Source organism: Ambystoma mexicanum, chromosome 6p (genome assembly GCF_040938575.1).
Source record: "Ambystoma mexicanum isolate Mex_15411 chromosome 6p, UKY_AmexF1_1, whole genome shotgun sequence".
Lineage (NCBI taxonomy): Eukaryota > Metazoa > Chordata > Amphibia > Caudata > Ambystomatidae > Ambystoma > Ambystoma mexicanum.
This window is the reverse complement of record NC_090935.1, coordinates 1,054,050,658-1,054,064,698: the sequence shown is the minus strand read 5'-3', so window position 1 is coordinate 1,054,064,698 and position 14,041 is coordinate 1,054,050,658.

Genomic DNA, 14,041 nt, shown 5'->3' with positions numbered 1-14,041 from the left:
TTTGTAGGCTAGGTTTTTTAGGATTTGGGTTGAATTATTCCCAAATGGCCCATCTCCACATAATGAATCACCATGGGGGCATTAAGGTTACGAGTTTTTATTTTCGAGCGGTACTCATTGATCCGTGTGCTTACTTCCCGAGTCGTCTTACCAATGTACATTTTTTGGCATGGGCATCGAATTGCGTAGGTAACATTTTTACTTTTGCAAGTCGTGAAAGTTCGGAGGTCCCACTGTTTCTGTTGCATAAAAAACAAAGTCGTTTTTTTAGAAAATCTGCAAGCCACACAGGTAGTGCATGGATAGTGCCCGAGGACCGGCTTTTGGTTCAGGTCCCGTATCAACGTCAGTTTTTGATTACTTCTACTGGCGCGTGTGATCTTCTGTTTAAGATTTTTACTTTTTTTAAATGCAAAAAGGGGTTTGGGTAACAAAGTCCCTGAAGCATTCAAAATGCGCCAGTTTTTTAGTATAATGCCTTTTATATCCTCACTATGTTGGCAAAAGGTTGATACACACACTAGTTCTTCTTTTTTCTGTAGTTGGATTTTGGGTAACAGAAGGGCCTCTCTATTAGCAAAACATGCTCTTTTTCTGGATTGTTTTATAAGTCTTTTGGGGTAGCCCCGTTCCAATAGTCTTTGTTCTAAAACAGAGCCATGTTTTGCAAAATTGTTAATGTCTGTACAGTTGCGTCGTAAACGCAAAAACATGCCATAAGGCAAATTCCGCAGGAGACTTGCCGGATGTTGACTCTCGTATTTTAGTGTTGTGTTTCTTTCAGTTGCTTTTCTGTGTTTAATCAGTATGTAGAACACTTCCATCAGTAAAAATGGATAAGTCCAAAAATGCAATTCTTGACGTGGAATGTTCAAAAGTAAAATGTACAATAATGTATCCACTTTATTGAGCCATTCCATAAACGCCAAAAAAGATTCCATGGAGCCCTCCCAGATCCTAAATGTATCGTCGATGTATCGAAGATAGATCTTGATCTTTTCTCTAAACGGATTGGAGGTATGTAAGATCTTTTCTTCCTCGAGTAGGGACATGAAGATTATAGCCAAGTTTGGGGCAAAAGTACAACCCATCGCTGTGCCCTTACTCTGTAGAAAAAATTCTTCCTTAAATTTAAAGAGGCTATTAGTCTAAACCAATTGGGCTGCTTTACACAGAAATTCTGTAGGTACAATATGGGGGGATGGTCTCCTATCTAGGATTGTTCTTAAACTCAGGATTGCTCTGTCTTGAGGTATATTTGTATATAATGCCTCGATGTCTAGAGAGACTAATCTTTGTATTGATGAATCGAAAGGTCGACAAGATTAATCACGTCTCGTGAATCCAGTAAAAAAGTTGGGGTTGCCATAGCCAAAGGTTTTATGAAAAAATCAATATATTTGGATATTGGTTCAAGTAAAGAACCACATCCAGAGACTATAGGGCGACCTGGAGGATTTTCAGTATTTTTATGTATCTTCGGTATTATATAGAACAGAGGTGTACGCTCTTCTGAAAAGTTAATATATTGAGATTCTTTTATCAAAAGGAACCCTGCATGGCTCCCTTCCTCTGTTAATGCCAAGATCTTGTCCTTGATGGATTTCGATGGATCATGGGCAATCCGAGTATAGTGGCCAGGGATGGACAGGAGTTGCAAGACTTCTTGATCGTATTTACTTGCTTCCCAGACAACTATCCCCCCACCCTTATCTGCGGGCTTGATAACTATAGAAAGATCATCAGCCAATGTCTGTATTGCTTGGAATTCCTGTAGTTTCAAATTAGGTCCTGAATGCATTCTTGGATAGCGAATTACTTGTTCGATTTCTTTTAACACCAATTTTTCAAAAATGATCACTTCTGAGGGCAAATCATTCAAGTTGGGAGTAAATGTGGATGGACGGGACAACCCCGAAATATTTTGTTCACTCGGAATCAAATTATTCTGAAAATAGAGACGAAGTCTTAGTTTTCTTAAGAAACCCTTAATTTCATTCATTATTGACATTACAGTAGGGTTCTGAGATGGAACAAAAGATAGACCTTGTTCCAAAATATAAATTTCCGCTGATGTGAGAATCCGTGACGAAAGATTAAAGATGGGTAGTGTCTGCTCAGAGACACTAAGTTGTTCATTTACCATCTGTACGCCCGGTTGCGAGTTTGAAAATCGCAACCGGTTAGATGACAAAGGGAGGGAACATCCTATCATCTTCATCAGTAGACAACTCAAGGGTAGAGAACTTAGGTGGGCTACTGTTGAGAAGGAATGTTTCAGTATAGTTTGGAGCCATAGGCATTTCAGGACCTACCTTACAGGGTCTACCTTCAAGGTCCAAACAGATCATAAGCCCCTGAAGTCGCTTATGCAGATGAATGGTGAAAACCCGAAACTGCTCAGGTGGTCCATTAGCCTGCAAGGGCTGGACTTCACCATAGAGCACAGACCAGGGAAGAGTCACGATAATGCAGATGGCCTTTCCAGAAGGTATGTTGACCGTCTGGATGAGGGTGTCTATCCCGTGGGAGATTAGGCACCCTCCACCTCCGTCTGGGGGGGACTGTGATGCTGGAAATGCATCAGAGGGACAGGGCCTCTGTATCCTTGTCCTTTTCTGCCTTTTTATCGTGTGTTCTGTCATATTTTCTGCGCAGGAGTTCATGTGGGACTCCTGGCGGTGCAGCTCTCTCTCTTTTGGTTTGGTGAACAGACCCGTGGGATACCCTTATGGCACCCATGGGTGGGGGAACACCCCTGTGCCCCTAGTGCATGTTTTTGGGCACCTGTGGTTGGCCCACAGAGTAGGGTATGGGCTGGTGGCAGCTACATGCTGAATTTGACAGGTGCGCTGAGTATCCTCCATTTTGATTCCTGATGGAAAACAAGATGGCCCCTGTGGCCTCTTGCTTTCTATTACCTGTTACCTTGTTTTCCCAAAGTCATGGGAAGCCCTGACTCTGTCCCTTCCCCTGACTGGCTGCTGGATGGAACTTCCATATATGGTGTTGTTGTGAAGTCCAGTCCAGACTGACTGGAGCCTTCCCAGTGACTGTATGTTGTGGGTACGCCCTGTGGGTGGGACCTGGGTGAATGGAGTGTGTGAGCAATATGCACTTCTTGTCGTGGCTGTCTGGTTTCTGGTATGAGAGACAAAGAGTGAGACAGCCCTTCCCGAAACTGGCCTGAATGCATTGTGTAGTGTTGAATGGCTGGGTACTTGTCCCAATCCACATTCCTTGTTGTGAGTGTCTGAGAGGGAGGAGGATGGCCTGAATGCTGAATGCACTGTGTGCCTGATTGGCTGACTGACTGCATGAATGCCCTTCTGTATGATTGGCTGCTGAGAGTGACCCAGCAGTGTGGATGAGAGACAAGATAGTATATCTGGGGACCTCTCACCACTGGAAATTGTTCAGAAGCTGTGTCTACACTGAAGAGTAACTGGAACTGCTGATCCTCGACGCCCAGCGGGAAGACGAAGACTTGCTGTTGCATTTGCTTCGACCTGACCTGAAAGCTGCCGAACTTGTCAAGGACTGATCCGAGAGAGGACCTGGTAAGGCACCCTCTTCCCGTGCTCTGAGGGACCATCGAGCACCGCTAACCTTCGCTGAAGTTCCCTGGAAGTCAGACCCTCGAAAGGCTGCCGACCCGCACGGGACCGCTGAGGAGAACAAAGCAAAGCACCCGGACTTCGCAGATGTCGGAGTCTAGCGCCGTCGACAAGGGTTCGCAGGTTTGTGTAACCGCTGGAGGCCAATCGAAGTTGTGTTGCCCAGCCGTGGGGACCACCTGACGCCGTGCCGCCGACGACCGGAGCCGCCCGCTCCTTTGCCATTTTAATCCAAGGACTCCCTTGTCCGCAACGTCGACCGCTTTGTCCCGCAGGAGAAAGTCGTGGACGACCCACGCGCCGAGGAGAATCCGCCAGTGGATTTCCCGCCACCTAAAGGCCACAAAGACTTCGACGACTCGACGCCCTTGTTGGGCCACAGTTCTTCTGAAACTCTTTGCGGTCCTGAACAATCCATCGCTGAGGTGCCTCGCACACCTCATCCTCGCAGGACGTCACTGACGAGCACCGCCTAGATCGACATCGGGGTCTCGGCACCCTTGAACTTCTCATCGCCGCCATCGACAAGTTCACCATCTTCGACGCCTCTCGACGATCCGTGGCTCCTGCTTTAAAGGGAGTCACTCAAGAAGGATCCTTCGACGTGGCTTCGAAGAACTCTACTCCACCAGGTACATTGGGTGGGGGTAAAACCTTAATAGGAAGAAATAAGGCTATTGAACAATATATGGACTGGGCTTGTGCTTTATATATTTATTTTACAGGTTGCCCAGGTGGGGGGATCTCCACACAGAACTGTGTCGATCGGTAGGGGCCAGTATTCTGCCTATTGTTTCAACCATCTCATGTTCCTTCCTATCTCTATTGCTGGTTCCCTCGTTATTGAGCTGTGTGACATTTTAACCGTACAGTTGATGCACTGTAATGAGATTTGATAACATTGGTGGTACCACTTTAGAATTGTATATATTTATCATTGTTGATTTCGAGTACAAAGTGCGTTATTGTGATCGTGTACATACCTTTGAATATTAATTATATAAAGACTGTGTTTTCAGTAATACATTGTGTGGACATTCCTTTGTGGGGGTTCGGGGACTACACTGTACTTCCAGCCTGCATCACCTCTTGAGAAGCTAGGCCTTGATTGCTCGACTACGTTACCAATAATAGAGAATCTTGGCTGGGGTCCTCTGTGCCTCTCCTCTACCATATAGGGAGCGGAAGTACAGACACCCCCCACCAGTCTTTACAAGGAGCCTCACACGTAAGCAGTGGGACAAGGAAGAGGGACGTGGAGGTAATTCTGGGCCAATGAGCTGATTTTGGAGGTTGGGGTAGGGGATGGGAGGGAGAGGAGATGTGTGGGGGGTTGGGATTGTGCATGTTTCTGTGCCGACTGATGACAATATATGCCACTGTGAGAACGCTTCCCTTGACTGTGCGTAATAATGCTGGTATTTCCACTGTAAGAGCTATTGTGTTGGCTGTGCCCAGCATTGCCAGGATTAGCCACCATGTGAACATTTACAATTGCAGTGCTCATTGGAGAAAGTATTTGCCAGTGTAAACACTCTTACATAGACTGTACCCAATAATACCAGTATTTTACGATCTAAAATCACTTGTATTGGCTCCATCCACTAATGGCAGCATTTTCCACACTGAGAGCAATTCTGTGAGCTGCAGCAGAACGTTACATAATCATCAACTATACAAAATACTCCTGATGGGTGTGTGCATGATAACAGTACTTACTACTTAAGAAAACTTGTGTTGGCCATGCCCAATAATGTCAGTATTTGCCACTGCCGATTTTGAAGTTTGTGCCCAGTAATACCAGTATGATCCACTGTAAGTACACTTCCTCTGACTTTTCCTATTTGGAGTATTTGACACTGTAAGAACAATTGTGTTGTCTGTGCCTAGTAATGCTGGTATTTGACACTGAAAGGACACTTCTGTAAGATGTACCCAGGTCGATTTTTGGGTAGAGGTTATTTTATTTAAAAGCTCTGTGTGAGTGGCTGGTTTGCATTTGTGTCTGAGTAAGGTGGATAGAAATGAAGGGCTAGTGAAAACGTTGGGAGTGCCCTAGGTGTTTTCATAGTGCTTTCAATTTATTGGTCTTGCTCTCAGTTGCATTACGGTGAATGGTGTTTGGTTTAAGTGGTTGATGTGTGAAGACGTCCTGTCTTAAGGTGTTGATATTCTGGGAGACAGGGAAGCAGTTCTTGTATGGTTTTGGTGGTGCCTTGATGTGATGTCTTCTAGGCAGATGGTTGGGAGCATAATTGCCATTTCATTAGGTTATGCCTGTGTGTGAAAGACAAACTGTTGAAAGTCTCTACAGTTTGCTGGGTGTAGGTTAAACTTTCTGTCTTTTGAGCATTGAAGAGGTAGGTATTTAAGATTATCCTCAACTATAGTTTGGATAATAATGGCAGTATTTGGGACTGCACAAACAATATTTTTGGCTATACCCAGTAATGCCAGTATTTGCCACATTAGGAACACTTGTTTTGGCTGTGCCAACTACCACAAGTATTTTCAACAATAGGAAACCTCATGTGCTTGCCCAATAATGGCAGTATTTTCACTCATAGAACACTTGCATTGTCCATGCCAAGTATTTTCAGTATTTACCACTTTTAGAGCACTCACTTTGCTTGCTCCCGATAATGCTGGTATTGCTGCTGGAAGAACACTCCTTTTGGCTGTGCCTAAAGGGATAGTTCACTCAAAAATTGTATTGGCTAAAAAGATGGCCGATTATCAAAAATATATATAAAAAATATTTTTAAGGAAAGTTCCTATGTAAAATTCTGAGCAAATGAGGTTCAAAGTGTTTACATGGGGGCATCCATTTTGTGATTTCATGCAACCTTCTCTGTGCATGTTAAGCTCTGCTCTGGTGGCACTAATCAACCAGCAAAGGCCCCTACTGGGACCTTTTGCTTACTGCAGCCAGAGCAGAGCTTAACATGGACAGGAGGCTGCCTTCACATTCATTTTATGTTTTCTGTGCTCGCAAGCCCAGGGAAGCACAGAAAATGTAAAATGAAAGGCAGAGCAATTATAAATACTTCGCTGGCTGCTGGCGGAGTTTTCATAATTGCTACTACTTTCTTTTCTAGTTTCCCGTGCATGGGGAACTATTAAAAAAAGTTGCAGCAATTATGACTACTCTGCGGTTGTATTTAAAATTGCTGTGGTTGTCTTTCTAAGTTTCCCAGGCTCCTCCGGCCCGGGGGAGACCAGGAAACTTAGAAAGAAAACCATGGCAAGCATAAAGACAACACAGTTGTATTTATAATTGCTGTGGTTTTCTTTTTAAGTTTCCCGGGCTCCCCCGGAGGAGCCCAGGAAACTTAAAAAGAAAACCACAGCATTTATAAATACAACAACGTTGTATTTTTTAAATGCTGGAAATTTCGCTTTGAGTCTCCCGGGGTCCCTCTTGTTGGGGGAGCCCGGGAGACTCAAAGAGAAAGCTGCTGCAGCCCAGGAAACTTAGAAAGAAATCCACTGCAATCATAAATACAACCCAGTTGTATTTATAATTGCTGTGACTTGCTAAGAAAAAAAAATAATAAGCACTTACCCGCATGCAGCCTTCCCGCCTGCATTCTCTGCTCTCCGGCAATAGTCACCTACTGATAGCTTTTCTTCATTACAGCTGGCTGGCTTTTGCTTCATTATTGCTGCTAGGGTAGAGCTTAACACAAGGAAAGGAGGCTCATCCATTTCACAAAATGGATGCCTCCTAGTGCTTGACATTTTCAAGTTTGCACCTCATTTGCTCAAAACTTTACATAGGAAGTTTGTTTAAAAATCTTTTTATATATATTTGTGATTATGGGCCATCATTTTAGGCAATACAATTTTTGGGTGAACTATCCCTTTAATAATTTCAGTACATGCCATTGTAAAAATACATGTGTTGGCTCTGACCGGTAATGCTAGTAATTGCTACTGTAATAACACTTGTGTTGATTATGTCTAAATATTACCAGTATACACTACGTGCACCTGTATTGGCTTTAATGTTGCCGGTATTTGCAACTGACAGAACACTCATGTTGACTCTGCCTTATACTGCTAGTATTTGCTACTCTAATACGGTGTGTGTGTGTACTAAAGTAATAAAAAGCATTTCCCACTGTAAGAACAATTTTGTTGATGGTTATTAGTTTTGCCAGGACTGTCCACTTTAGCACCAAATGGGGGCTATGCTTAGGAACACACGTATCTTTCACTTTATGAACACGTGTTTTGTCTGTGGACATTAATGCTAGCAGTTGGCACTGAAAGAACACTTTTGATGGCTGTGCCTGCTAATGTCAGTATAGGCCACTCTAAGAATATTCATGGTGGCTGATTCCAGTAATGTCCATATTGCCACTGTAACAACACCCTTGTTGGTGATGCCTAATCATAACAGTATTTGTCCTTGAGTGAACAGTTCTGGTGGTTGTGCACAAGAATGGCAGTATTTTCCGGTGTAAGAGGACTCTAGCTGGCACTGTGTAATGAAGCCAGTATTCGTCATGGCAGGAACCAGCGTGTTAGCGGCACCCAATAATGCCAGTCTCTGCTATTGCAATAAAGCTTGTGTTGGCAGTGCCAATTAGGCCATTATTGTCCACTGTACAAACACTCATGTTGACTGTTATTAATACTGCTGTTATTTACTCCCCTAATACCACTTGTGCTGGCTTTCAGTAATTTGGCTCTACTGCCCCTTTTAGGGTAGCTTGCTTTTGGTCTTTCCCCTTCTCAAATGGCTCGGCATACTGAAAAACAATGACCTGGAGAAGGAGTCTGCTACCTTTGTCTCTACAGATGTTTTGGACTACAACTTCCATCAGCACTAGCCAGCATGATCAATGGTAGGGTATCATGGGAGTCATGGGACTGGCCTGTCGTTTGCTCCTAAGGAAATACCGTCTTGCGATACACTCCAAGAAGAGGGCTCGTGTACAGGCCTGCATGTCTGGGGAAACTAATAAGATGGGTGAACTTTTCAAAATCTGCAAGGAACCTGCCAGTAATACTGCAGTCTCCTACTCTCTTCTTCCCACCCAGGCACTTTGCTCAGCACTTGCCACCCACTTCTCCAACAAGTCTCAGGACATACTGTCCTGACTATCATCTACTCCCTCCTCACCACCACCCTCTTGTCTTGCCTTCTGTGGCCTCTCTCCCACCCTCTCTCCTCTTTCTCACCCATTGCACCGGACAAGGTCTCTAGAGTAGACCGCTCTATGGAAGTTTCCTCCCATCAGGTGCTCCCCTGCTCCTCCAGAACTATTAAGGACAATATTTCCTCCCTCGCCCATTCCTTGGCTGACCTCTGTAACCACTCCTTTGCCACTGGCTCTTTCCCTCAACCCCTCAAGCACTCTCTTGTGCACCCTTTATTAAATAAGCCATCTGCAGACCCCTCTTGACCGTCTAACTATCACCCTATCTCTATCACCACCATCTTGGGCAAACTCATGGAGAAGCTGGTCATCCCCCAACTAATGCACCACACAGAATTGGCTGGCTTCCTCCATGATCGCCAGTCTGGCTTCCGAGCATCCAGAAGCACGGAAACTGCTCTCCTGAACACCTAAGACTTGCTCTCAAACCTGAACTCTAACTCTGCCTCAGTTCTGATCCTTCTCGATCTTTCCTCTGCCTCTGACACAGTCAATCATGCCATCCTAATAAATCATCTTTGTGATACCCTAGACATCATCGACCAGGCGCTGGCATGGCTGATCTCCTTTCTTTCAAACAGACCCTCCCAAGTGCAACTGGGCCCTTTCCTATCCTCCACCTCACTCTCTACCTGTGGCATCCCTCAGGGCTCTATCTTATCGCCACGGCTCTTCAACATATACCTTGCCCCTCTGGCCCACTTGATCTCCACTTTCTCGCCTCACTTCCAATGCTATGCAGATGACACTCAACTTTCCTTTAAGCTTTCATCCTCTACCTCTCTCATACCGGGAAGCCAAAGATGAGGATGTCATCGCTATAGTTTAAGGCTCTGCGGATTGGTCTGATGATTTGCCTCACAGCCTCCTGGAAGATTTCGGCAGCTGATGAGATGCCAAAGTTCAGCCTTAGGTATCTGAACAGGCCGTCATGGGTGGCAAATGTTGTTATTACCGTGGAGTCTGGGTGCAGTTCCCATTGGTGGTAACCCTGTATGAGGTCGAGTTTGGAGAACATGTGGGCGTTGTTTAGCTGCACTATCATGTCTTCGATACATGGGCCTGGATGTCTTTCGTGTTGAATGGCGGTGTTGGCCACTCGCATATCGACGCATAAGCGTAGTGTTCCGCCTTATTTTGGCATGATGACCAGGGGTGAGACCCATGGTGTCAGTCCCGATGCAGGCTCGATGATGCCATCAGAGATTAGTTGCTCAACCTCTCTGGAGACTGCTTCTTGGAGGTGAAACCTGACTCTCCTCAGGTGTTGTGGAACAGGTCTCACTGTTGGGTCTATGTGTAGTTTGATTGGGGGACATTTAAGTTTCCCCAGACCTGTGCACAGCTGCGGGAATCTTTGCACGGTGTCTGCTTTGGTGATTGGACTTTGGGATAGTCTGTGAAGGATGGTCGCAACCTGCTCCTTTGGGTCCTGCTGAATCATGGTAGCAAAGGTCACGTCACCGACCCCCACATGGATGTCGATTAGCCCTAGGCGCAAGGCGCTGTAGTAGCTGAGTAGGCACCGACCCTTGGTGAGGGACCGGATGACGTGGATGGTGGTGTCTACCTGTCATCCTTTGAGGAGGAGACAGCGAGTGAAGTGTCCGATAGTCTGTAAGGGAGTGGCTGCTCCCCACTGGAAGATACTGGATTGTGCTGGTCCGAGCTTTGGAGGATTCGGGATTTTCAGATACTCCTGCTCGCCCATAATGTTGACGGTGGTGCCAGGAGTCCACCATAAAATGGAATAGGCAGTTGTCCATTTTGATTGGTATTTTCAGGGCTTCTCTGGCTTCTTTGCTGTCGAGCACGAGGTTGACGTACTCATCCTGGGGGTTTCGGTCATAGTACATGGTGCCTGACATTGTTGTAGGCTCATGATAGTACACCTCTTCTGCGTATCCTTCTTGTGGGTTGTCATACTCGTCCGTGAGGTAGGGTGGTTGATCCCCGAAGTCTTGTGTTTGTGTATATTCTTGGAGCTGGTATTCGTCGACAGCTTGCAAGTATCGCTGTTGGTTTGGTTGGTAGTATCTTTATGGTCCATATTAGGGAAATGGCAGGAGGAAGGGCATCCTGCTGGGTGCTTGCAGTCTCATGGTGGGAAATGGTTTCCCCTCTCTGCACATGTATTGGAAATGTCCTTCCCTTCCGCAGTTAGTACATCTTTGTGATAGAGCCGGACAGGACCCTGAGTGTGGTAATGCCATGCCACACCGGTAGCATTGTTGCTGTTGTCGTGGTGCTTGTGGGACTTGTGGCCTGTATGTGTAGTTTCCTTTGCACCCTGGATAGGTGGAGGTGGCTGGAGAGCTGCAATGAGTTTAGTGGTATTGTGTTTCTGTGCGTTGGTGCCTGTCATGGATGCAGTTTGGGCGTCCACCCTCTCAAAAATTCGAGCGAGTTCGCTGACCTCGGGGATAGTAAGGGGCTTCTTCAGGAGTTGCTTCTTGAGTGTTGGAGACAGGCAGCATTCAATGATTCTCAGGCGTATGGCTTTGTCGAGGGAGAAGGCATCAAATTGACAGTGGGCACCTTTCACTCTTAAGCGAGTGATGTATTCATCAACAGTCTCTTGTGGTTTTTGCAAGCATTGGTTGAAAAGATATCTCTCATAGTTGCAGCTGGGTTCGATTATGAGTAGTTTATTGAGAGCCTTGATTAGCGCTGCGAAGTCATTTTGTTCAGCTGCCGGGATGGGTTTAACAATTTTCTTTATCTCCCCTCCTACCACGTTGAGGAAGATGTCCCTTATGTGGGGAGAGTCAGCGTCCTCTGATCCCCTTACAAAATGGTGCAAGTCCTCCATCCACTCTGTCCATCGTTGGCCCTTCGTGGCTTGGGGGTTGTGGTGAACGGCGATGGCATCCGCAATTGAATGGATTTTGTGGTGTGGACTGGTTGGGGCGATGGTGGGTTGCTGGGGTTGCTCATGTTGGCGGTAGGATGGTCCTGCCATGGGTTTCGGGTGTTGAGAGTCTCTTATTGTTGTTAGGGGCTGGGAGTAGTGTCACTCCTGGGTGGACGGCTGGGCGGGCTCAGTGCATCTGGTGGGTGCGACCCCGTGAACTGTGTGGCTACCCCGCGTGGTGCAATGTCTCAGGGTCTGGGAGCTATCAGGCTGTGGATCACCCTTGGGAGGCAGCTTTCCCTGGGGCCGAAATGCTTGGGCCTGCCTGTGGCACATTTATTCCAATATAACTGGTGAAGTGCAGCGTGTTCTAGGAGGGGCAGCTAACCGTCTTGTAAGCATGTGCTCTGCAGCATGCAGCAGATCCTTGTCTTAGGTAGAGGCCTCGGGCCTCGTGGAACTTGAGGGGGCGGGGTGCCCTTCCCTCAGGCGGCGTGTTGCAGTAGTTCTGAGCGGGCCGCGTGTGGAGGCGCATAGCATTGGGCTGCTGGAAGAAGCTGATGAAGTATGCAGGAGGAGGAGGAGCGCTGGCGCAGTGGGATCACTGGCCGCGTTAGAAGGAGGAGGCCTGGCGGGCTGCCAGGGGGTAGGAGCCCTCTAGACCTGGCGGATTGCCAGGGAGCAGGAGCGCTGGCGTGGTGGGATCACCGGCCGCGTTAGAAGAAGGAAACCTGGCGGACTGCCAGGAAGGAGGACTCGGGCGTGCTGGAGAAACACCTCATCGCCAGTGTTATCCCGGACAGGGCCAGGACTCTGCATAAAAGGAGGACACACAGCCAGAGGTTTAGAACACAACCTTCTTTATTTCCATGTAACTACGAACTGGTGCCAACCGCACCTTTCCCGTATAACTCCCCCCAACTTGCGTCAGCAGCCCTGCCCCTTTGTGGGCGGACCTGCTTCTTAGAGGTGCGGTGGTCTATTACAAGAGTGATGCTCTCTAAGACATGGTAGGCCCAGCTGAAATTAGGCTGTTGGATCGCAACAAAAATGTGTGGAATCCACTCCAGATACATATTCCACTATTGTGCTGCAGCGGCCCAAGTTTTGTACGGATTGGATTACCTGGGCCCGAGATCATGGAGGAGTTGTAGAGCACCAGGTACTGCTGCTGGACGAGGCGTTAGAAGCTGCGAGGGTGCACAATGGTCAGGAAGAGAACAGTGTGAATACCACACCGCTCCTTAGCTGCAGGTAGTTCTCTCCTGGACACTGGATGAGGGTAATTTCCTCACTGCGCGGCACACCCACTGTGCCTCTGTTTTTTTTTCGAGCCTCTGTCGCGGCCTTGGAGCGTGGTGCTGAAGCCCCAGGACACAAGCAGCTGCCGGGAGCTTAGTGTGATAAACAAGTGCAGGGTGCTTCACTGTGCTTGTAAGGTGTGATGATGCACCGGAGCAAAGAAAAGAGTTACAAAGATGGGAAGTAAAAGCCACGACCATCACAGTGATTGGGGGGAGCCCTCTGGAGAGCCCTGCAGCACTGCAAGCAGTTGAGCCATGGAGGAGGTTTGCGGGTGTCCTGCAGAACAGGTAGGCCAAGTGAACGCTGGCATGGCTCCCTCCCTTGCCCCTGGACAGTAGTGGGGCATGTAATGGACAGGTGGGGCTTGATTGTTCTGAGAAGCTTGCCCAAAGACCAGCTATCTGTTAGGAAGATGGAGGAACATGGCATCTGGAAAGGGAAAGAAAAAAAGCCTTGCGGAGGATCACAGATCCCGTCATGGCAGCACTGTGGTGTATAGCGCAGTCTATGTCGCGATTGGAGGGAAAACTGGACAAATTGACAGAGAAAGTGGCCTAACTAGATACAAGAACATCCACACTGGCACAGAGGACCAACGAGTTGGACAAGCAGTGTTCGCAGGTGCTGCCTCTGGTGCAGACACTTAGCCGAGAAATAAAGTCAGTGGTGAAAGGTTGTAAGGTGACAGATAATAGATTCAAACTCGTAGAAAATGTAATGCGTGCATCGCAACTGCATATTATCTGTCTCCCACATGGTGCAGGGGGGGCGACTTGATAAGCTTTGTATCGACATGAATCCCTTAACATCTTGCATTCAAAGTGGAAGACGACCCTATCTACGTCAAGTGCTATAGGATCAAAGCGGCTAGATCCAAAGCGCAGCTGTCACTTCTGGTGTGCCTGAGTGATTCCCGTGATAGACATAGGATCCGGGAGGCGTCAGCGGTCAAGAAGGTGATGGAATACCACGGATATAGGATCCATCTCTTTCCTGATCTTTCTCCAGCCACCAACAGGAAAAGAAGGGTCCCTAATGTCAGTAAAAAAGCTTTTCTTCAGCGTGGTGTCAAAGTGAGTCTGCTCCATCCAGCCAAG